Source organism: Mauremys reevesii, linkage group 14 (genome assembly GCF_016161935.1).
Source record: "Mauremys reevesii isolate NIE-2019 linkage group 14, ASM1616193v1, whole genome shotgun sequence".
NCBI lineage: Eukaryota > Metazoa > Chordata > Testudines > Geoemydidae > Mauremys > Mauremys reevesii.
In genome coordinates, this window is record NC_052636.1 from 38,717,665 (window position 1) to 38,741,831 (window position 24,167).

Sequence of the window (24,167 nt, forward strand, 5' to 3'; positions counted from 1 at the left end):
AAAATAGTTTACCTGGGCCACAGGTCACCACAGCTTTCATCTCAGGGGTGAAAATCAACCACTAGTACCTGCAATTTCTACCTGAGCTCTTGTCAAATCTTTGACCTTACTTGGAGTAATTTTACACTTCTCTGGCGTAGAATTCTTCACCAACCGCACAACAGATCAGTAGCGACAGTGAGGTACAACTCCCCCTACTGTGCCCTTTTATTTCTTTAATCTGGTGGCACAGATTTAAATTAGGGACTAAATTCAGGTGCGGTTTAGAATCCCTGTAAGACACCAAATGTCAGGTCTCTATTAAAAATAGGTATCTTTCTGCAGCTATAGCACATTCAACACGGATTTCATTTTCTACACATTTGCAGCATCTCCCAGGGGTGAGCTGAAGAGAAAAGTCACTTCCATGTTTCCCATCTCTACCTAGCTAGGGATTGTATTTGCCAAATAATAGGCAACATGCAGCTAATGGGGAAGGAGATCTCTTCAGGAGCCACTCCCTGCAGGGCCTGGGCCACAACGGCTTTGGGAACCCAATGCATGGGCACTTTGTTTAGTTACAAGTTATTTACGAGGGAATCCTCTTCCCAGCCCTTTAGAAAAAATACTGACCTAACCAATTGCACAACAGGGGGACTGGGATGATGATGGGGTAAATCAGAGGGCTTCCCTTATTCCCCATCTTATTCTGTTGTTACAGAGGGTGAAATGACATTTTCCCCATCCCTGCCCTGTTCCTGCTCTCTTATAGTTCAATATATTTTAAATGAGAAAAATGGTAGTATAAATATCTGCTCTGCAGCACAACCTGAACCAACATCAGAGCAACTGGGAGTGAAACAACTTCTTCCCCAAGAGTGAACTCGATGACTAACAATTGCTGTGAAATGGGGGAACAGTATAACCGTGATGCTCAGGGTTTGTTAAGACTAGGAACAGTGATGGAGTTTAGGTCAGGTCAAGGGGAAAGCTAATGCCAACCCCTGCACCTGGGCTGCATCTGCTCTACAACTATAATTGTCTTGTTACACCAAGATCACTAACTTGAGCAGCCAACGCCATGTGCAGCCCTAGTGGATGTCAGGCACAGGTAGCTTTAGCCTCAGTGTAGCTTGTTGGAATCAAACCTCTCTCCCCCCACCTGGAGCTGACGAACATTCCTGGCTGGAGGGGGACACACTCCTTCAACTCAAAAGGAAAGGAGTTGATAGAAAAGATCACAGGACTGACCCCAAAGAAGGGTGAGCTGCAAAAGGCAGAAGCAGGCAACTGATCTGGTGGAGCTGAGACACCACGGTGAAGATGGTGCAAAAATCACTATGTGGGAATTAGCAAATGTGATTAAAAAGAAAAAAGCTTTCTCCAGCCCTAGTCAAGGGATTTATTACAGTTCTCTCTCATGTGGACTCTCTGATGTCTGATAAGGGCAGAGCGTTGATTGAAGCTTTTCCCGCACTCAGAGCATGTGTAGGGCGTCTCCCCTGTGTGGATTCTCCGATGTCTGATAAGGGTTGAGCTCTGTCTGAAGCTTTTCCCACACTCATGGCATGTGTAGGGCGTCTCTCCTGTGCGGATTCTCCGATGTCTGATAAGGCGTGAGCTCCGACTGAAGCTTTTCCCACACTCAGAGCACGTGTAGGGCTTCTCCCCTGTGTGGATTCTCCTGTGTGCGCTCAGGGCAAAGCTCTGCTTGAAGCTTTTCCCACACTCAGAGCACGTGTAAGGCGTCTCCCCAGTGTGGATTCTCTCATGTCTGATAAGGTGAGACCTCCGCCCAAAGCTATTCCCGCACTCAGAGCACGTGTAGGGCTTCTCCCCTGTGTGGATTCTCTGATGTGTGATAAGGGCAGAGCTCTGACTAAAGCTTTTCCCGCACTCAGAGCACGTGTAGGGCGTCTCCCCTGTGTGGATTCTCTCATGTCTGATAAGGTGAGAGCTCCCATTGAAGCTTTTCCCGCACTCATGGCACATGTAGCGTCTCTCTTCCAAGTTGATTCTGTTGCGTGGAATAAGGTCTGAGTGGCTACTGTAGTTTTCCTCTGGCCTCTGCTGAGTCTCACAGGCTTTTGTGTTTTCTGGGACTGCACAACTCCTGGAAACATTCCCTTTGGATCTTCCTGATAACATCCAATGTGGATCTACTTGCACAGTGTCTTCCTGCTGGGGTTTCTCCTCCTCCTTCTCACTCACCATCCCCTCGCCGGATGGGAGACAGAGAGAATCCAGACATAGGTCACTCCTGTGCCTGAGAAAAAGGGAATGTCAGAGAGAGGAGTGGAAAAAGGGATGAACAAACCAAAATATATGTGGGAGAGATCAAACCTATCAGGAGATCATTTTCCCAAACCCTTCCACAGAAAAGTGAGGAAGGCATCAGTTCTGGATCCTCATTGCACCATACCTCTCAGGGGAAAGTGAGATCGGGGAGGGACCTGCTGCCAGTTGTCAGTCAGGGTAGGAGGGAAGCCATGAGTGACATCTGCCATAATGATTCCACATCTGCAGGGAACAATCCTGAACTTGGAGAGCTCACAAGGTCTTTGTAGGGCATCCCAAATGTTTCCTGCATTCCTAAGCAGTTGTTGAGGTGATTAACTGATTCCTCACCTGCGAAGGCAGCTCGGGAGCACTTCTTTCTCAGAGCCCTGGAGGTCCGGGACCCACGGCTCTTCCCCTCGTTCCAGCTGCGAGATCACATCAGGTTTGGAAATTGGATACCCTACTGCAGGAAAGAAAACAAGGGAGGTCAGTGGAATTGGTGGGATACTTGTCACAAAGAATAGTCCATAGTTTTAACCCCCATCTCATTTTTAGGCAGTAACATTTGTAGCCCTCAGGATTCATCTGCTTGCCTGCATCAATATCTCTTTTCTTATAAGTACAGTATTGTGATAGGTTTATTAATTCCTATTACAAATATGTTTGGCTGTACTGCAAGAAACCTACAGGCCAAAAACCTGCATTTTAAGCTAAAGCAAAGTTAGCATAGCTATATCCTGTGCCCTTTTACCCAGAAAAGGAACTGTTTTTCCTATACCCAAATAAAGTGCCTACGCTTAGGTCTAAGACCCTTTACCTAGACCAACAGACAATGAAGAATAGCAAAGGGGATTTTTCAAAGTTGTACTCACAGACTTAACAAGTACCCCACAAGTGCGCAGATACCTGCCATCCACACGCACACACATAGTAGCCTATGGAGTAAGCATACCCTAACATTTCTATGGGGGAAGACTGAAATTTGGGCATAAGAGGAAGGATTTCCAGCATTTATTTCTATAAAAAGAGGTAACCTACCTCACTATGGTATCCCCGCCCCCACCTTGACCTCCTCCTTCTTCACTACACTTCACCATCTTCACTGGTGAGGCCTCATTTGGAGTACTGTGTCCAGTTTTGGGCCCCACACTACAAGAAGGATGTGGATAAATTGGAGAGAGTCCAGCGGAGGGCAACAAAAATGATTAGGGGGTTGAAGCACATGACTTATGAGGAGAGGCTGAGGGAACTGGGATTGTTTAGTCTGCAGAAGAGAAGAATGAGGGGGGATTTGATAGTTACTTTCAACTACCTGAAAGGGGGTTCCAAGGAGGATGGATCTAGACTGTTCTCAGTGGTTGAAGATGACAGAACAAGGAGTAATGGTCTCAAGTTGCAGAGGGGGAGGTTTAGGTTGGACATTAGGATAAACTTTTTCACTAGTAGGGTGGTGAAGAACTGGAATGGGTTACCTAGGGAGGTAGTGGAATCTCCTTCCTTAGAGGTTTTTAAGGTCAGGCTTGACAAAGCCCTGGCTGGGATGATTTAGTTGGGTTTGGTCCTGCTTTGAGCAGGGGGTTGGACTAGATGACCTCCTGAGGTCCCTTCCAACCCTGAGATTCTATGATTCTATGAACTACGTATTCATGCTATCCATCTACAACAGCTATTAACCAGTAATAGACTGCACTTATTTTCTTTTCAAACTTTAAGTTCAAAAGGGACTCGGCTAAGCTTGGTCTCTCTAAATGTTATTTTAGTTTGTGTATCAGATTATTTAGTTGAGCTAAAAAATAAATTCTAAAGTAGCTTTGACAGCTCTTTGCATTAGTTTCCTCTGCAAGGGGTGTGAAACCGGAACCGCCAGAGGTGAGGCCAACACCAATTTATCAAAACGGGGTGAATATTAACCAAAGTTTGCAGCACATAATATTGTATCATCATATGTATCTCTTGTAAAACAGGTAGAATTACAGAGTTACAATTGTATTACTGTTATTCAATTTACTCACTATTTCATTGAGTTTAATAAAAAGTCGTTATGACTATATCTGTCTCCGTGTGAGCTTCCTGTCATACCCCGAAAGGTCCCTTTATCAATTCTGTGGAACCCGATTCGAAACACGAACTTTTATCTTCTGATCAAACAAATTGGCGAGCCTAAACCCATATTAATTAATATAAATGATTAAGTATTATTAATTAATTAATATAACTACAAAACAAATTAAAGTTGATTAATCAAATCAACATTACTCACACACCCCAAATAAGACTACGCATCCCAAGGCCATCTTCCTTGGCTCAAAGTGGCCGGAGAGTTACTATTATAACAAATCATATTCACTACCTTAGTGCCTAACGACCAACTAACAGTGGCAACGTAGGCAAAGTAGGCAAAGTGCAAACAGAGAACTGTAGATGGCCCATGCTCTGAAGAATTTACCATCTAAATCAGGGGTAGGCAACCTGCGGCAGCGAGCTGATTTTCAGTGGCACTCACACTGCCTGGGTCCTGGCCCCTGGTCCAAGGGGGGGGCTCTGCATTTTAATTTAATTTTAAATTAAGCTTCTTAAACATTTTAAAAACCTTATTTACTTTACTTACAACAATAGTTTAGTTCTATATTATAGACTTATAGAAAGAGACAGTCTAAAAACATTAAAATGTGTTACTGGCACACGGAACCTTAAATTAGAGTGAATAAATGAAGACTCAGCACAACACTGCTGAAAGGTTGCCGACCCCTGATCTAAATAGACAAGACAGACACAGAATGGGGGAAGGGCTAGAACCCACTGTTAGAATAGAGATATTCAGGCCTGCCTGTAAAGCCTAGACTTTAAGAACATAGGGGTATTTTTATCACTTTGTCTAGCTAAGAATCAAAATCACAGTCTGCCTGTGAATGGGCCTTCTCTCACTAGGATAGTCTGAGGCCTTGTTCTTAGGCTAAGGCCTTTGGCTCAGCACCAGGGGCAGCCATAAGCTGTGAAGCGAAGGGTCACATCCTGACATCCCAAACCAGTCACACTGAAATAAGGTGCTATTGGGCTGTTAGGAAGATGATCCTGTCCCGATAGCGCCCATCAGCACCAGATAAAGAAACAGATCTTAAGGTGGTTAAAGAAAACTTAGTCTGACAGCAGCCTGTCTGGCAAGAAATCCCTTCTCAATGGTTGTGGTTGTGAAACCCTCATTTCTGTATTGTTCTATCTTTATGGCCACCACTTTTACCTTGTTAATCAGTCTGGTTCTCTAATTGTTTCTGTCTGCTGCATAATTAATTTTTCTAGGTGTAAGTTCATTAGGGCAGTGAAATATGCTTGCTTGGAAATAACCCCAATAAACATCGCATTATCTGTGCTTCAGACTTCTGGTCTTTTGCTGCTTGCTGTCTGCGTGACAAGAACCAGGGAAGTGGGAGGGTGAAGGGAAAACCCTCTAACAAATGGACATGACCTGATAACCAAGAGGTGAGCCTTTAAGGAAGGTTTTAATACACTTTGGAACGGATCAGGGATTCCCATGAGGACTGAGAGGGAGCGATGGTAAACACGCATTTAGATCCTTTTCTTGTTTTATATCTTTTCCCCATAAGGTTGAACCTCTGGCACTGTCATGGATCCATAGGATCTCTGCAATGCCCTGGCTTTTAAACAGTCCTTGGGAGGTGCCTCTTGAGTGCACTAGACCCCCAAGAGCTCCCACTCTTCCACAAGGACAGGCCACTTAGCTTCAACACCTGAGACTGAGCCACTTCCTCGGTGCCCTTCCTCCACACTCCTCTCCACTTCTTCCCATTACTCTCAGCCAGCACCACCTGCCGGCACCTTGGGAGAGTCTTGTATTCCCTCCTCGTCTCTCACCACCTCATCCCTCCCTGCTGCTTCTTAGCTCTAACCCTGCACACACCCTCCCCATGTCCTGACACCCCAGAATTATCTACTCCCCCCTTCTCCTCCCCTCCCACAGCTCTGTTCTCCCTTCATCCGTGGGGTCCTGAATGGCAACATTATACGCTCTCCTATCGAAAGAGGAGCTCATCTGACTGTCACACAAGCCATGCATGAGTCATACACCTATTTACTCAATTTAGAATTCTACAGGTGGCGTATTTTCCTCTTAAAATGAGGGAAAGGCATGAAAGCTACAGTTATTCATGTAGCCAATAAGGACACATTAAATGCAATTTTAAAATGACTGACGGCACCAAAAAGGCACATGTCCAAAAATGATTCTAGTGGGTGGGAGATAAGGCAAATAAAGGGGGGGCAAGGAAACTTGTCAAAACTTGTATGATGAATAAAGGTATAAAGTTATTACTGCTCAGGTTCTTCAGAGACCCCACAGCTTCTAATAACCCAGGGGACAGGACTCCTTACCCAGCGAGGTCACCGTCTCATAGTTCTCCTGCATGACACCCCTGTAGAGGGCTCTCTGAGCGGGGTCCAGCAGAGCCCCCTCACCCCTGGTGAAATACACAGCCACCTCCTCGAAGGTCACCAGCCCCTGAAAGAGCAAGAGTCCAACACTCAGTACCTGCTGCCCCACCCACAACCCCACTATTCAGGGAACAGCTGCACCAGGGAAATGGAAGCTCCGGGAGGCACATGTTAACAGAGTCCCACCCCACCTTGCCTAGAACAGCCAGGTGGCATCAGAGGGTGGAAAGAGAGAACCTTTGTGTCTCCCAGCTGACAGACGGAGGCAGCGTCTTCACATTTATCACATACCTACTAGCCAGAGCTTAATATAGGAGATGAGGCTGTCTCTGGACCCTGCTGGTGGCTCCCTGGTAGGAATCCCAACACTCTCCAAATAAAATATATGGAAGAAAGGGGAAGTCAATAGTAAAGAACAGAAGGTCAGAATTGTAGAAAGTTGGCAAGGGAAGCTATCAGAGATCAATGACCAATTTATGAAAATAAGAAGGAAGTTTTTAAAAAGTATATTAAGTACAAAATTAATCCTAACAATGGAAGTGGCAAATTACTAGATGGAAATGGCAGAATTATCAAAAATAATGTAGAAGAGGTAAAAGTGTTCAATAAATATTTCTCTCCTGGATTTGGAGAAAAACGGATGATTTAAGTCATATAAGACGTTGAGGATGACAGTCTTTCCATTCCAACAATAACTCACGAGGATGTTGAACAGCAGCTATTACAGTTAGACATGTTTAAATAAGTAGGTCCAGATAACTTGTATCCAAGAGTTTTGAAAGCCCTGGTGGAGGAGTGTGATGGACTTTTAATGGTGATTATAATTAGGACTTAGAACACTGGGAAATTCCAGAAGACTGGAATAAAGCTAATGCTGTGCCAATATTTTAAAAGTGTAAAAGAGATGACCCAGCTAATTACAAGAGTGTTAGTCTGATACTGGTCAAGATAATGGAGCAGCGAATATGGATTTAATTAATAAAGAATGAAAGGAGGGTAATGTAATTAGTACCAATTAACAAAGGTTCAGAGACAACAGATCCAATCAAACTAACTGGATATCCTTATTGGATGAGATTAAAAAGTTTGGTTGCAACTAATAGTATTGATGTAATATACCTAGACTTCTGTAAGGCGTATGACTTGGTTCAGCACAACATTTTGATTAGAAAACTAGAAAGATACAAAATGAACACAACATACATTAAATAGATTAAAAACTATGATTGTAAATGGGGAACCATGGTGGAGTAGATTTATTTCTAGGGGGTTCCCACAAGGATTGGTTCTTGGCCCTGTGTTATTTAACATTCTTATCAATGACCTAGAAGAGAATATAAAATCATCACTGATAAAGTTTGCAGTTGCCACAAAGATCGGGGTTGGTGGTAACTAATGAAGTGTCAGTAGGTTCAGGGTTCAGCACTGGGAGTCTGGGAAGTTTTCCCAGCCCTGGCTGGAGGGTTATTTCCTGTTCCACAAAGAGGGGAAGTTCCATTCCCAACACCTTTGCCTTGAAATTAGGCCCTGACACTACACCCCACATGCAGCCTAGTGGTATGATTATCAAATGATTAGGACATAATTATGATGCATTTTGTGCAAGATGCATCATGTTCAGTGTCATTGGAAAAGTTATGATTTGCTGAAAATGATTGTTCTATTTGTGTGCATGTATCATGTTTGTATCTGAAGTTATGGATATTGACTCTGTATCTGTATTTCAAATGTGCTTACTCTGGGTAACAGTCACAACGAGCCTTTCAGGTACAACAAAGAAGCCAGACAGAGCTGATGGCTCATCAACAAAGACAATGGACCATGGAAGAGCTGAGCCTTCTTGTGAATGTTTCAGCCAGCCTATGAGTCACTGCTACTATGACTCAGCAGGACATGCTAGTGCATGTGACCAGACCATTTGACACTAAACTCCATTTTGGTACCTGTATTTTTCCACAAACTGGACTGGGAACTGAGTTTGGAACAAAGGGGTCCCGCCATATGGAAAAGCTACATAAGGTGGGTGTGACATCATCTCTTGGCTTCATTCCCCACACAAGAGAACTCCTGGAAACACCCGAGGAACAAAGACTGAACTGAGGGAAGTGCTGGTCCCAGGGTAAAGAGATTTCTAGCTTGTGTATGGAAACTTGGGGGACTGCTTCTATCATCAGTCAGGGTGAGAAATTGCTAATTCAAATTCTATCCATCTAGTATGTTAGGCTTTTTTGAGTTTTTGGTCATTTGGTAAGTCATCTGCTTTTGATAAGCTAACACTTATCGCTGGGAAATTGGCTGTTGTCTTCTCTCTCTCCTTCAGTGGCTCAGGTAAAGCACTCAGGTAGCTTAGTTGGGTGTATGGCGCCACCTGCTGTTGTGTAGGGTGATAACAGGGCCTGAAGAGGCTGGCTGAATCTCCAGCAAAGCAGTGTGAGAAGGTGTGATGGAGTAGGGGCTGTCTGTGTGGGAGATGGGAGAGCCGGGGATTACTTTAGGTGAGAGACAAGTGCTCAGCCTGTAACCTGAGCCAGGGAGCAGGGAGGGGTGTCAACACCTTTGCCCGGGAAGGTGGACAAAGGAAGGGGACAGCTGGAGGTAGGGGAGTTTAGTTTCGGTTTTGGGATGGGTGGTTGGAATTTAGGGGACAAAGCTTCCTGGACCCCAGAGGGGCTTGATTGAGGGGTCCTGGCTGTGCCTCCAAGCTCTGTTTTACTGGCTGGCTGAGAGTCACTGAGAGTCCCAGGCAGAGGGGTGTAGGACCAGACTCCCCCACACTCCGTGACAGAAGGGCCAGCCCAGCTTGAGGGTTAGAGGGCACAGCGGTTCCCAGAAGCCCCCCAGACTGCACACCGGGGTGACAACCCATCTTACCCTAGAGTACACAAGTCTCAGCAGGTTTGTTACATCCTGTCCCCTCCCATTCCGCACCCTAGATAGTTCCTGCCTCCCACCCTCCTATACATTTTACTGCTCCTCTCCCTCCAAGCAGAACCCACCACCAGCTCCCTGAGAATCCCTTACCTGAGCCAGCTCCATTGCAGCCATTCCCTTCCCGCCGGAAGGAGGGGATGATTTGGGGCGAAATGTGGACGTTATTCTGTAGCCTGCCAGGGTGAGAAGGGCAATGTGAGAGAATTCAGATAGGGTTTCTGTCCTTTCCACATGTCGATTCCCCCCAGCATTGTTCCCTGCTAATGGACATTCCAGGTTCTGCCACACTGTGAAGCAGAGAGTGACCTTATCCCAGTACAGGCCTAGCCCCCTCCCACCAGGGTGTAACCCTCTGACACATGGTGAAACCCTCCCAGCAGCAGAGTCTCTCTGTTACACTTATCAAGTTTGTGGATGATACCAAGCTGGAAGGGGTTGCAAGTGCTTTGGAGGACAGAATTAAAATTCAAAATGATCTGGACAAACTGGAGAAATGGTCTGAAGTAAACAGGATGAAATTCAATAAGGACAATGCAAAGTACTCCACTTAGGAAGGAACAATCACTTACACACATGCAAGATAGGAAATGACTGCCCAGGAAGAAGCACTGCAGAAACGGATCTGGGAGTCACAGTGGATCACAAGCTAAACATGAGTCAACAATATTACACTGTTGCAAAAAAAGCAAGTATAATTCTAAGATGTATTAGCAGCAGTATTGTAAGCAAGAAACAAGAAGTAATTCTTCCGCTCTACTCCGCGCTGATTAGGCCTCAACTGGAATAGTGTGTCCAGTTCTGGGTGCCACATTTCAAGAAAGATGTGGAAAGATTGGAGAAAGTCCAGAGAAGAGCAACAAAAATGATTAAAGGTCTAGAGAACATGACCTATGAGGGAAGAATGAAAAAATTGCGTTTGTTTAGTCTGGAGAAGAGAAGACTGAGAGGGGACATGATCAGCTTTCAAGTACATAAAAGGTCATTTCAAGGAGGAAGGAGAAAAATTGTTCTTCTTAACCTCTGCAGACAGGATAAAAAGCAATGGGCTTAAATTGCAGCAAGGAAGGTTTAGGTTGGACATTAGGAAAAACTCCCTAACTGCCAGGGTGGTTAAGCACTAGAATAAATTGCCTAGGGAGGTTGCGGAATCTCCGTCATTGGGGATTCAGAAAGAAAAAGGTTGAGAACCCCTGGAGTAAGGGATCATCTGTCACGAAGGTGAGCTCACCTGCGTGGCAAGATATATGGGATCACCCAAGGAGACTGTCTGTGATTCCATGTTAATGCTGTTACAGTGCCTGAAGTGTTTACACTGGATACTTGGTTGGTGAAATCTCCATACAGACCTCACACCCAATTTGGGGTTTGTTCCCTGCTTCTTACCAGTCTGCCTGAGGCTGGTGCTCGTGCTCTCGAGTCACTGAAGAGAGCGTTACAGAGAGAGGGGCTGTGACTTCCACATGGTCAGTAAACAGGTCTGTGACAGAGCCAGGAACAGACCCTGTTAATGCCAGAGCCCCGTCACCTGCAGCTTGGAAAGCCCCCAGAGCACACTGTATTAGGCTGGAGGAAGAGGTGTGCAGGGACTGCAGATGAGCTGCCCTGCCAAGACAGCCTGTGCATCCATGGACAAACCACCTCGCTGGGGGGTGTCTCCTGGGTCAGGAGAAGTCAGTGTCCAGCCCTGTGGGGCTGTGCTCCTGGCTCATACCTCCAGCACTCACTGCTGCCCCTCCCTTACCAGCTGCACTGTTCAGCCAGCCCCAGGCCTCTGTGAGGTCACTTCCCCCGCCCCCACCTCAAACCTTCAAACTGGGACATGGTGCACCAGTGCCAATCAGAGTGCACTAGTGTAAATTCTGTCTGTACTAAGGGTTTGCACAAGTGCCTAAAACACCAGGGTGGCAGAGACCTTCAGAAACAGCAGTACGGTGGCACTAGAAACTATTTCTAGCTCGGTCACAGACAGCCTGGGTGACCTTGGACACGTCAATGTTTCTCCTCCCAACTTCAGTCTCTTTACCCAGCTGCCACTCACTGGGGTCTCCTCTCTCTCCAGAGCTTCTCACCACTACAATCTGTGTGGGTGTCCCCAGAGCTAAGGCAGGTCAACTCGGGAATAGTCTTACAAGGGGGGCTGGGGAGTCTCTGTCCATGGAAGTTTTTAAGAACAGGTAGGACAAAGCTCTGTCAGAGGTAATCTACATATACTTGGTCCTGCCTCGGCAGAGAGAGCAGGACTTGATGACATCTTGAGGTCCTATCACGCCCTACATGTCTAGGATGTGATGCGATATATACGTATAAAAACCCAACATACAGAATAAAACCCACCACAACATAATGTCAGGCAATTCAGGGGGGAAAAAAACACAACCTACACTCCACAGCATAAAATGACAATACAAAGGAGAAGAAAGCAACAGATGCAAACAACGACATCCTAGGACAAAAGTACACAATGGAAAATAGCTCAACTCAAACCAACACAGCACAGGCACCAAACAAGCTGAGGCAAAACAACGCACCACAAAACTGCTACAAAACATGGTGCGATCACAGTTCCAAATGGCCCCATGCAAAACAGCTCAGCGTAGAACAGGACACAGCACAAAAGAGAATTATTTCAGTGTAGGCCTGGAAGGGATCTTGAGAGGGCGTCTACTCCAGCCCCCTGTGATGAGGCAGGACCAAGTATCCCTAGACATTCCCAGACTGGTGCATCTCTAACCTGGTCTTAAAAACCTCCAGTGAAGGAAATTCCACAGCCTCCCTTGGAAGCCAATGCAAGGCAAACACAGACCAAAACAACGCTGCACACACACACGCTGGGCTTGGGGTTAAGGGGAGAGGCAAGAATTCAAACAATCTGGGTTCAGTTCCCAGTTTTGCCCCAAATTCTCCATGCAAACTTGTTAGACACCAGCGGCTGGCCCGTGCCCACTGACTTGGGCTCACACGGCTCAGGCTGTGGGGCTGTTTAATTGTGGTGTCCATGTTCCAGCTGGGGCTGCAGCCCAAGATCTGGCACCCTCCCACCTCGCAGGGTCCTACAGCCTGGCTCCAGCCCGAGCCCAAACATCTACACTGCAATTAAACAGCCCCTTCGCCTGAGCCCTGTGAGCCTGAGTCACCTGGCATGGGCCAGCTGGGGGGTTTTAGTGGCAGGGCAGAGATACCCTTGGTGTCTGTTCAGCACCTATCACAATGGGGACCCTGATCTCGGTGTCTGTGCAGAGCCCTGCACAACAGGGACCCGACCTCAGTCAGGGACTCTGCTACTCCCGGCATTACAGGATCCCGGATTTTGTTTAGGGCCCCTGCAGCATCTGGCAAAATGTGGGGGCAGGATCTCTGTCAGGGTCTGTGCAGTGCCCAGTACAGTGGTGGGGTGTGATCTTCATTAGGGTCAGTGCAGTGCCAGACCCAACAGGGACACAGATCTCAGTCGAGGTCTCTGAAGTGCCCAGCACAATGGAGGCAGCGGTTTGGGTCGTGCGCTGCCTGGCCCAAGGAGGGGGGGGGGGCATGATCTCAGTCCAGGTCTCAGTTTTACCTGGCACAACAGTGGGGTCTGATCTCACCTGGGGTCTCTTCAGTGCCTGGCAGAACAGGGCCCAGATCTCAGTTGGGGTCTCTGCAGCGCCTGGCAGTACGATAGGAGCCCTGATCTCAGTCACATACCTGGGGAGAAAAGCGGGAAGATTTTTGAGAATTCGATATCAGTATTTCAGAACTGAGGAGAAAATGGGGCACAAACTAAATATTTGCCAATATAAGAGAGAAGCACCAACATCTGGGAGATTGTGTGTCACCATTTAACAGTTGAAGAGAAAAGATGGGAAATTGGAGGAGATTATACAAGGATATTGAATCAACAACAGAATGGGAGGGATTCTTCTTGCCCCACACTCACATGGCCGGCAGGGAGCCCTGGGTGATGTCTTTTCACAGGGGACAGGAGGGGGCTGAAGTGAGAAAGTCACTATCAGTGGGGAGGGGCTGGCAGTGGGGTCTGGGAATGTGACTAGCAAGCGGGGGGGGCGGGCGGGGGTGGGTGGGTTGGGCAGGGTGGGGGAGGGGAAGTAGCTGGGACGGGGAAACCTGGGGCTGGGCCGTCTCCATGGGGGACACTTGCTCCTCCCTCCCCTCCCTGGCCCTTCCCAGGCCCCGTTGCCAGCAGAGAGTGGCCCCCCCCAGCGCAGCCCAGAGGTGTCCCTGTCTCAGGGCCCCCCCAGCCTCTGCCCATTCACCCTCTGCCCAGCTCAGAAATCACTCGGGGGAACCATTTCCCACCCGCACAAGGACAAATCCCTGCAGGTGGAAATGGGGGAAACCCCCAAACCTGAGACCTGAACTGGCCACTGGCGAAGGGGAGAGAAAATGGGGCCCAGTCGGGGGGACAGGGAACTTCTCAGGGGTTGGGGAGGGGGTCACCCTGGGCGCTGCTCGTGACTCTCTAGGAGAAAGGGGGCAGGACGGGGAGGAGGGGGTCCCCACGGGAGGGGGCAGCGGTAAATCCGAGGATCTCAGCCCCCTTTCTCTCCCCGCTCCTCGGGGGTCACCTGCCCCCCCCCGGCCATGTCCGGGCTGCACAGACATTTCCCGCCCGCCCCAGCCCCCGGCCCCGGCCCCGGCCCCACGCAGGGACCCCGGGCCGGGCACGGGGGGGGCGTGTTAATGAAGGGCTCTCCCGCCGCGATCTGCGCATGCCCAGAGCTCCAACGGCACCAACCCTTCTCCGGCCGGGAGAGGCTCCAACGGCCCCGCGCGAGCCAGGCAGAGCCGCAGCGCCCAACGCTCCTTTCCAGCCCGGCTCCGGCTCCTCTGTCGACGTCACTTCCGGTCCAGGGAGATACAGGAACTACAACTCCCAGCGTGCCCCGGGGCCGCTTCCGCTCTCTCCAGCCCAGGGAAGGGAGGGTTCAAATCGCTGTTACTGCGGGGTTCCTCCAGCTGGGCCCCGCCCCCTGGGCAGCCCCGGGCTCTGCCCGCCCCAGCCCCGCCCGGAGCCCCCGGGGAGTGAGAAACCCGGGGGGCGGGCACGTGACTCTGCCCCGGGGACCCCGGGAGAAGCCTCGGAGCCGCCTCGGCCCCAGCGGCGCCGCCGCAGCATCCGCCCCCCCCCCCCCCCCCCCGCTGGTGTCTGTGTGCGGGAAAAGGGCCTGGGGGAATCATGCTGTGAAATGAGTTAAAGCCTGTTCTGAAACCTTCACAACTGCCCTTCTCGCCCTGCCAGGCTGCGGAATAACGTCCATGTTTCGCTCCAGTTCATCCCGTCCTCTCGTTGGACAGGGGAGAGAAATGGCTGCAGAGGAGCCAGTTCAGGTAGGTATTATCAGGGGGTTGCTGGTGGGTTCCTCCAGCGGGGGAGAGGGACAGCAAATACGTGGGAGATGGGAAGGTTTGCACAGGCTGGTTTGGAGGTTGCAGTCTGGTTTGCAGGAAATGCACAGGGTGGAGAAAGGGAGGAGGACAGGGGTGTGCTAAACCTGCTGGGAGTTATTTAATATGTGGCCTAGATTCTAGGAACAGATCCAGGAGGTTCGGCGGTGGAAATGCTCTAGTTTGTGGAGCAGAAAATAACCCAGCTGCATGGGGCTGGGAAAACTGACCAGACTCGTAGTGCTGGAGCCCGACCTGACTAACCAGTGGCTGCTGTGAGATATGAAGGGGGCACCCACCAGTGAGGCTTAGAGGAGAATCCCCTCCCTTCACATCCAGATCTTCAGAATGGGGAGGGTGTTGGGCTTCCTACCAGGGAGCTGTCCCTGGACCCTGCTAGGGGCTCCATCTCCTGTATCAGTCAGTGGCTAGTAGGTGTGTGATGGCTCTGCTGGGAGAGAGGAGGGGCTCTCGCTTCGTCCCCTCCCCCTGGTGTTTCCTGGATGCTCTGAGCAGGGTGGGGGTGGGACTCCGACTGCAATCCACCCAGAGTTTCTGTTTGGCTCCTGTCCTCCATGTATGGGGGGGCTGTGAGTGGGGCAGCAGGTACTGAGTGTTGGACTCTCGCTCTTTCAGGGGCCGGTGACCTTCGAGGAGGTGGCTGTGTATTTCACCAGGGAAGAGTGGGCTCTGCTGGACTCCGCTCAGAGAGCCCTCTACAGGGATGTCATGCAGGAGACCTATGAGAATGTGACCTCGCTGGGTAAGGGTTCCTCTCCCCTCTGTTCTTGGAAGGGGAAAAGAAGAGAGAGAGTTCACGCCAGCCCCACAATGCCACCTCTACTCTGCCCTGTTGCAGCATCACCCCAATATGCCAGAGACACACAAGCTACCAGAGACCCTCCCCTGCTGCAGAACACTTTGGGAACAGAGCACAGGAGCCGTATCGCACAGTGTCAAATATCTCCTGTTTGCTCAAGTAAAACTGAGGGTTAGGTGCGGCATAATCAGCAGAAGCTTCCTACCCCTGACCTCTCAAACCCTGAGCCTTCTCCACCCAGACCACAATTATGCTTGGGGTGTAACGAGCAGGCTGCTGGAGTCAGAGCTGCTGGCCCAGGGTCACTTATCACGCAGACACTCCGTGCATCCTTGAATGCCGGCTGGGGGTATCCAGAGACGGAAGCTCAGTGGCGGATTTAGCGTTAGTGGCGCCCTGTGCTCAGCTCCATTTTAGGGGTCCCTCCTTGGGACATAGGCAAGAAAAAGAACATTCTCTCATTTCCCTCCCACCCCCATTTTTCATTCTTTATTTTTCCTTCCTCCTCCTCCTATAAGTAATAGGAAGTAAATGAAAATAAAGTGAGGAACCTTGATTGTTTTTGTCATCCAGCTGATTTTTCCACAGACCACTTGAAAATCGCTGAGAGTCTTGGGGCACCACTTAACGATCTTTCCGTATATTGTTTGTGCCGTTAGCTAACTATTGTAAAGTGCTTTGGATAAGAGCCCTTTATTAAAAATTAAAAATGTTGGAGTGCAGGGTCTGGCCAGGAGTTAGGGTGTGGGAGGGGGCTGAGGGTTGGGGCAGGGGGTTGGGGTGTGGAGCACTTACCTGGAGCAGCTCCTGTTTCATGTGAGCAATGCAGGTGGGGATGTAGGGGGGCAGGAGTTAGGATGGGCAGAAGGCTGTGTGGGAGGGGTGCAGTAGTCAGGGCTGGGGGTGTGTGATGGGCAAGGGGTGGGGGATAAGTGGTTATGGGTGGTTGCAGGAATCAGGGAGGGCAGGGAACTGGGGTGTGTTTGAGAGGGGTGAAGGAGTAAGGGCTGGAGATGTGAGAGGGGGTGCAGGGGTCAGGGAGGGCAGTGTGTTCCGGGTGCAGGAGTCAGGCCTGGGGGTGCAGGGTCTGGGAGGGGGTTGGGGTGCAGGAGCAGCTGGAGATTGGGGTGCAGGGTCTGGCCAGATTTTAGGATGCAGGAGGGGGCTCAGGGTTGGGGCAGGAGGTTGGGGTGTGAAGTGCTTACCTGGGGCAGCTCCCATGTGGTGTGAGGGGTGCAGGTGGCAATGTAGAGGGGGGTGTGCAGGAGCTCCCATTTGGTGCTCAGGGTGCGGTTGAGGATGTGGGGGGGGTGCAGGAGTCAGAGCATGGGGTGTGAGGGCTCGTTATGTGGGAGGGGATGCAGGAGTCAGGTCTTGGGGCTGAGAGGGTGGGCTGGGGTACTGGGGGTGCTCCCAGCTCCCTACCCTGAGTGGCTCAAGCAGGGGCTGGGGGGTATGTGATAGGGGAGTGCTTTGTAAAGCAGTGATCAAGTGACCAGGGAGCTTTTCAAACAGGGCTGCTAATGGGGAGTTTCGTGAGGGAGTTTGGAAGGGGAGTGGGAAGGGGGGGAGGTGCTCTTGCCATTCTTTAAAACACTTAAGCTATAATACAAACTTCTTCATTGAAACAAAACCGCTGTTGTTAACCTAGGTGGCTGTAAGAGAGAATGCAGGCAGAAGCCCTGCAGCAGAGTGGGGGCTATCCTGTTTATTGCTCTCAATGTAGCATGTATGATACCTGCCCTGTGGGCGGGTGGCTTACGTGTGCATTCGGTGCAAGGAGCTTCTGGCCCGCAGAGACCACGTGGAGGCTTTGGAGGCCAGGGTGGTGGAACTGGAGTCGCTAAGGGAGGCAGAGAAGTATGTTGATGAGGCTTTCCGGGACACTGTAGATTTCTCCCACCTCTGGTCAGACAGCCACTGCGCTGTTGAGGAGGTTGAAAGGCCCAGGGAAGGAGAGCAGTCAATGGGAGCAGAGGGAAACCTTCCCATAATTGGGACCCTCCTCCCAGATGGTGTTGGGGTAACCTCTTGCACTGAGGTTACCCCAGGCATTAAGAAAAGGCAGCTGTTAGTAATGGGAGATTTGATCATTAGAAACAAGGATAGCTGGGTTTGTGATGACCGGGAGAACCGTATGGTGACTTGCCTGCTTGGTACAAAGGTTGCTGATTTCTCAAGGCATCTAGATAGATTTATGTGTAGTGCTGAGGAGGAGCCGGTGGTCGTGGTACATGTAGGCACCAATGACATATGGAACGGTAGGTGAGATGTCCTGGAGGCCAAATTGAGTCTGCGAGGAAAGAGACTGAAATCTGGGACCTCTATGGTGGCATTCTCAGAAATGCGTCCAGTTCCACGCACAGGGCCAGGTAGGCAGGTAGAGCTTCAGAGTCTCAATGGGTGGATGAGATGATGGTGTATAGAGGAGGCGTTTAGATTGATTAGGAACTGGGGAAACTTTGGGGATGGGGAAGCCTATACAGGAAGGATGGGCTCTACCTAAACCAAAGTGGAACCAAACTGCTGGCACTTAACATTAAAAAAGTTGCAGAGCAGTTTTTAAACTAAGAGATGGGGGAAAGCCAATGGCTGCAGAGGAGCTCGTGGATCGGACAGAGACTTGTCTTAGAGGAGAGTCTAGTGATAGAGATTTTCTAGTTCTAGTCAGGAAGAGAGGCTGGAAGTAGGGGCCAGATCATTCTCTCACACAAGAATCTGACACATCAGAAAAGGGCAGACAAATAAACAGTGACAAGTTTTTAAAGTGCTTGTACACAAATGCTAGAAGTGTATTCTCAGTCTTATTCTCTATCCCCTTTTTAATGATTCCTAACATCCTGTTTGCTTTTTTGACCGCCTCTGCACACTGCGTGGACATCTTCAGAGAACTATCCATGATGACTCCAAGGTCTTTTTCCTAACTCATTGTAGCTAAATTAGTCCCCATCATATTATATGTGTAGTTGGGGTTATTTTTTCCAATATGCATTACTTTACATTTATCCACATTAAATTTCATTTGCCATTTTGTTGCCCAATCACTTAGTTTTGTGAGATCTTTTTGAAGTTCTTCACAATCTGCTTTGGTCTTAACTATCTTGAGCAGTTTAGTATCATCTGCAAACTTTGCCACCTCACTGTTTACCCCTTTCTCCAGATCATTTATGAATAAATTGGTCCTAGGATTGGTCCTAGGACTGACCCTTGGGGAACACCCCTCTCCATTCTGAGAATTTACCATTAATTCCTACCCTTTGTTCCCTGTCTTTTAACCAGTTCTCAATCCATGAAAGGACCTTCCCTTTTATCCCATGACAGCTTAATTTACGTAGGAGCCTTGGGTGAGGGACCTTGTCAAAGGCTTTCTGGAAATCTAAGTACACTATGTCCACTGGTTCCCCCTTGTCCACATGTTTGTTGACACCTTAAAGAACTGTAATAGATTAGTAAGACATGATTTCCCTTTACAGAAACCATATTGACTTTTGCTCAACAATTTTTGTTCTTCTATGTGCCTGACAATTTTATTCCTTTACTATTGTTTCAACTAATTTGCCTGGTACAGACGTTAGACTTACAACTCCTGCAACTGCCAGGATCGCCTCTAGACCCCTTTTTAAATATTGGCGTTACATTAGCAATCTTCCAGTCACTGGGTACAGAAGCCAATTTAAAGACCGGTTACAAGCCATAGCTAATAGTTCCCCAATTTCACATTTGAGTTCCTTCAGAACTCTTGGTAAATACCATCTAGTCCCGGTGACTTGTTACAGTTAAGTTTATCAAGTAGTTCCAAAACCTGCTCTAGTGACACTTCAATCTGTGGCAGTTCCTCAGATTTGTCACCCACAAAAGGTTTGGGAATCTCACCAACATCCTCAGCCATGAAGACTGAAGCAAAGAATCCACTTAGTTTCTCCGCAATGACTTTATCGGCTTTAAGGGCTCCTTTTGTATCTCAATCGTCCAGTGGCCCCACGCGTTGTTTAGCAGGCTTCCTGCTTTTGTTATTACCTTTTGAGTTTTTGGCTAGCCGCTTCTTCAAACTCCTCTTTGGCTTTTCTTATTACATTTTTACACTTAATTTGCTAGTGTTTATGCTCCTTTCTATGTACCTCACTAGGATTTGACTTCCACTTTTTAAAAGATGCCTTGTTATCTCTCACTGCTTCTTTTACATGGTCATTAAGCCAGGGTGACTCTTTTTTAGTTCTTTTGCTGTGTGTTTTAATTTGGGGTATATATTTAAGTTGGGCCTCTAATATTGTGTTTTTGAAAAGTGTCCATGCAGCTTGCAGGGATTTCACTCTAGTCATTGTTCCTTTTAATTTCTGTTTAACTAACCCCCTCATTTTTGCATAGTTCCCCTTCCTGAAATTAAATGCCAGTGTTGAGCTGTTTTTCCCACCACAGGAATGTTAAATGTTGTTATATTATGGTCACTATTTCCAAGTGGTCCTGTTATAGTTAGCCCTTGGACTAGACCCTGTGCTCCACTCAGGACTAAATCGAGAATTGCTTCTCCCATTGCGGGTTCTTGTACCAGCTGCTCCAAGAAACAGTCATTTAAAGGATCCAGAAATTTTGTCTCTGCATTTTGTCCTGAGGTGACATGTACCCAGTCAATATGGGGATAATTGAAATCTCCCACTATTATGGAGTTCTTTATTTTGATAGCCTCTCTAATCTCCCTTCGCATTTCATCCTCACTATCACTGTCTTTGACAGGTGGTCGATAACAGATCCCTATTGTTATATTCTTATTAGAGCATGGAATTACTATCCATAGAGATTCTATGAAACATGTGGTTTCATTTAAGATTTTTACTTCATTCGAGTTTACATTTTCTTTAACATACAGTGCCACTCCCCTCCCCACCCCCGAGTATGGGGGGATCCAGTGGACATAGTATATTAGATTTCCAGAAAGCCCTTGACAAGGTCCCTCACCAAAGGCTGTTACGTAAATTATGTTATCGTGGGATGAGAGGGAAGATCTTTTCATGGATTGAGAACTGGTAAAAAGACAGGGAACAAAGGGTAGGAATAAATGGTAAATTCTCAGAATGGAGAGGAGTAACTAGTGGTGTTCCCCAAGGGTCAGTCCTAGGACCAATCCTATTCAACGTATTCATAAATGAACTGGAGAAAGGGGTAAACAGTGAGGTGGCAAAGTTTACAGATGATATTTGTGACGATGCGGTTCTGGTGGGATCCAATTGAGAGTGACAAATCGCTTAAAACAGTGCAGTTACAGTCCAAGGCTGGTATTTTTCCACCTCTAAGGCAAACCAAACCAGCCAGACAAAGAGGACTTCGATCTTACCCCACTGGCTAACCACAAGTCACACAAGCAATTTCCTTAGACACTCCAGTCTCCCAGTATCACCACCAGTGCACTCATCCTGGGGATGAATGGTTATGAAAACCAACACCCCAATAAAAGAAAAAGGTTCTCTCGATCCCAAAGAATCAAGCCTCAGACCCAGGTCAATATACACATCAGATCTTACCCACAAATCACGCTGTTGCCAATCCTTTAGAATCTAAAGGTTTATTCATGAAAGGAAAAAGATAGAGATGAGAGCTAGAATTGGTTAAATGGAATCAATTACATGCAGTAATGGCAGAGTTCTTAGTTCAGGCTTGTAGCAGTGATGGAGTAAACTGCAGGTTCAAATCAAGTCTCTGGAGTACATCCTCCTCTGGGATGGGTCAGTCAGTCCTTTGTGCAGAGCTTCAGTTTGTAGCAAAGTTCCTCCAAAGGGAAGAAGCAGGATTGAAAAGAAGATGGAGATGAGGCATCAGCCTTTTATAGGCTTTTCCAGGTGTAAGAACCCTTCTTTGTTCTTACTGTGGAAAATTACAGGAAAATGGAGTCTGGAGTCACATGGGCAAGTCCCTGCATACTTTGCTGAGTTACAAGGCGTATCTGCCTTCTCTCCATGGGTCAGTTGAATAGCTGATGGTCCTTAATGGGCCATCAAGCATGCTAGGCAGAGCTAACACCAGCTTGTCTGGGCTGTCTCCCAGAAGCACAGCATAAGTTCGAAATACAGACAGTATAGAGCCAATTCTCATAACTTCAACTACAAAATGATACATACATATAGACCCCATAATTATAACCAGCAACCCATAACCTGGTCTTGGACACCTTATATGACCCCCTTTACATAAGATTTGGTGCCACTACAGGACCTTGGTTGCAACCATGTTCTGTATGGTCCCAGATTATATCAATAACGTCACAATACTAAACTGCTCAAGATAGTTAAGACCAAAGCAAACTGTGAAGAACTTCAAAAAGATCTCACAAAACTAAGTGACTGGGCAATAAAATAGCAAATGTGTATAAATATTAAGTAATGCAGATTGGAAAAAATAACCCCAACTATACATACAATATGATGGGGGCAAAATTAGGCTAATCAGGAAAAAGATCTTTTTGTCATTGTAGATAGTTCTCTGAAGACATCCAGCCGTGTGCAGCGGAAGTCAAAAAAGAAAACAGGATGTTAGGAATTATTTAAAAAGGGATAGACAGTAATACAGAGAATATCTTATTGCCCTTGTATAAATCAATGGAAATAACTAATTTAGACCCCATCATTTTATATGTATATTTGGGATTATGTTTGCCAATGGGCTGCAATATGTGTTATCCTGACATCTAGTACTGCTGAGATCATGCGTTCAATAATATCCCTGCCCTTCTTGTTCCCATTCTGCACTGAGCCCCATGCTTATGTTTCCACCTTCCCCAGGACTCTGTCTTTGTCTCTGGACTCATCTGTCAGCAAGAAGCAGTGCCAGGGAGACTTTGATTTCTGGGACGTGGATTTACTTTCTCTGGGTTGTAGGAGACTCTTTGAGATTGAGTGTCTGTGACATTAAGCACAGTACAATCTGGACTGTTAACAGCTGTGTCCCCTCAGTTCCCCAAGCTGGGGTGCCTTTTACACTGCTCTACTGTGAGAGCAGCCACTCCTGGGCAGTTCACACACAGTCTCCAGCATGTAACTCGCTCCCAGCTACACACTATTGAGTTCTGCTAGTCAGTGACTCACAAATTACAGTACCCCACAGGAGAACCCCAGAAAATTCTCTGCTCCCAGACTTCCCCCAGAAATGTGGATCTTGCACTGTCCAGCACACTCCTGAACAATGGGAGCTCATATGAAATCTGTTGTTTCATCAGTGGAAAATGACATGCACCAGCCTTGTTATTCCAAATGGAGTTTCCAACACACTTTAATCCAAACACACTGGTTTGATAAAAAAAGGAAACAAAATTATTAACTACTGAAAAAAAAGATTTGAAGTGACTACAAGTAATGAGGCATAAAAGTCAGAATTGTTTATGAAAGAAATGCAAAGATAAAACACAAACTAATGTTTAACCTAACGAGCTAAAAGGGATTTAAAACAAATGTTTCTCTCACCATCTGCTGAGACAGGCTGGTTTTCCTTTCAGCCAGGACTCCCCCTAACCTGCCCCTGCCGCCCACATTCAGTTCTTCAGGAGTTGTCATGAGCAGAGCGAAAGGGGGTGGGGGGGGGGAGAGAGTCTCATGCATTTTCCTCACCTCTTTTTATAATTCAGTCCTTTGTACTAGAAACCACTTCAGTTCCCAGCTGAGTCATGGTGACAGGCTGTCATAGATACGAGCTTCAAGTGTCCCTGTGATGGAATGTAAATGTTATCTTCACACCTTCCCCCTGGTGGAGAATGGCTATTTGACCAGCTGTTTGCCTTGCTGTCTCTGAGGAACTTAAGGTTAGGGTTACAGCTTTTTCGGTAATATCATACCGTAAAATCTCATCACTTTCCATACAATGTTGCTACACATTGTAACAGGAGTATCAGAGGGTAGCCGTGTTAGTCTGGATCTGTAAAAGCAGCAAAGAATCCTGTGGCACCTATAGACTATCAGACGTTTTGCAGCATGAGCTTTCATGGGTGAATACCCACTTCTTCGGATGCAAGTAGTGGAAATTTCTAGGGGCAGGTGTATATATATGCAAGCAAGAAGCAAGCTGGAGATAACGAGGTTAGTTCAATCAGGGAGGATGAGGCCCTGTTCTAGCAGTAGAGGTGTGAAAACCAAGGGAGGAGAAACTGGTTCTGTAGTTGGCAAGCCATTCACAGTCTTTGTTTAATCCTGAGCTGATGGTGTCAAATTTGCAGATGAACTGAAGCTCAGCAGTTTCTCTTTGAAGTCTGGTCCTAAAGTTTTTTGCTGGAGGATGGCCACCTTAAGATCTGCTATTGTGTGTCCAGGGAGGTTGAAGTGTTCTCCTACAGGTTTTTGAATATTGC

General features: G+C 47.7%; 1 pseudogene; it reads right to left on the reverse strand.

Annotated features, from left to right (window-relative positions):
• Window positions 1-923: 923 nt before the first annotated feature.
• Window positions 924-24,167, reverse strand: part of LOC120381606 — a 259,643-nt pseudogene continuing 236,399 nt past the window's right edge.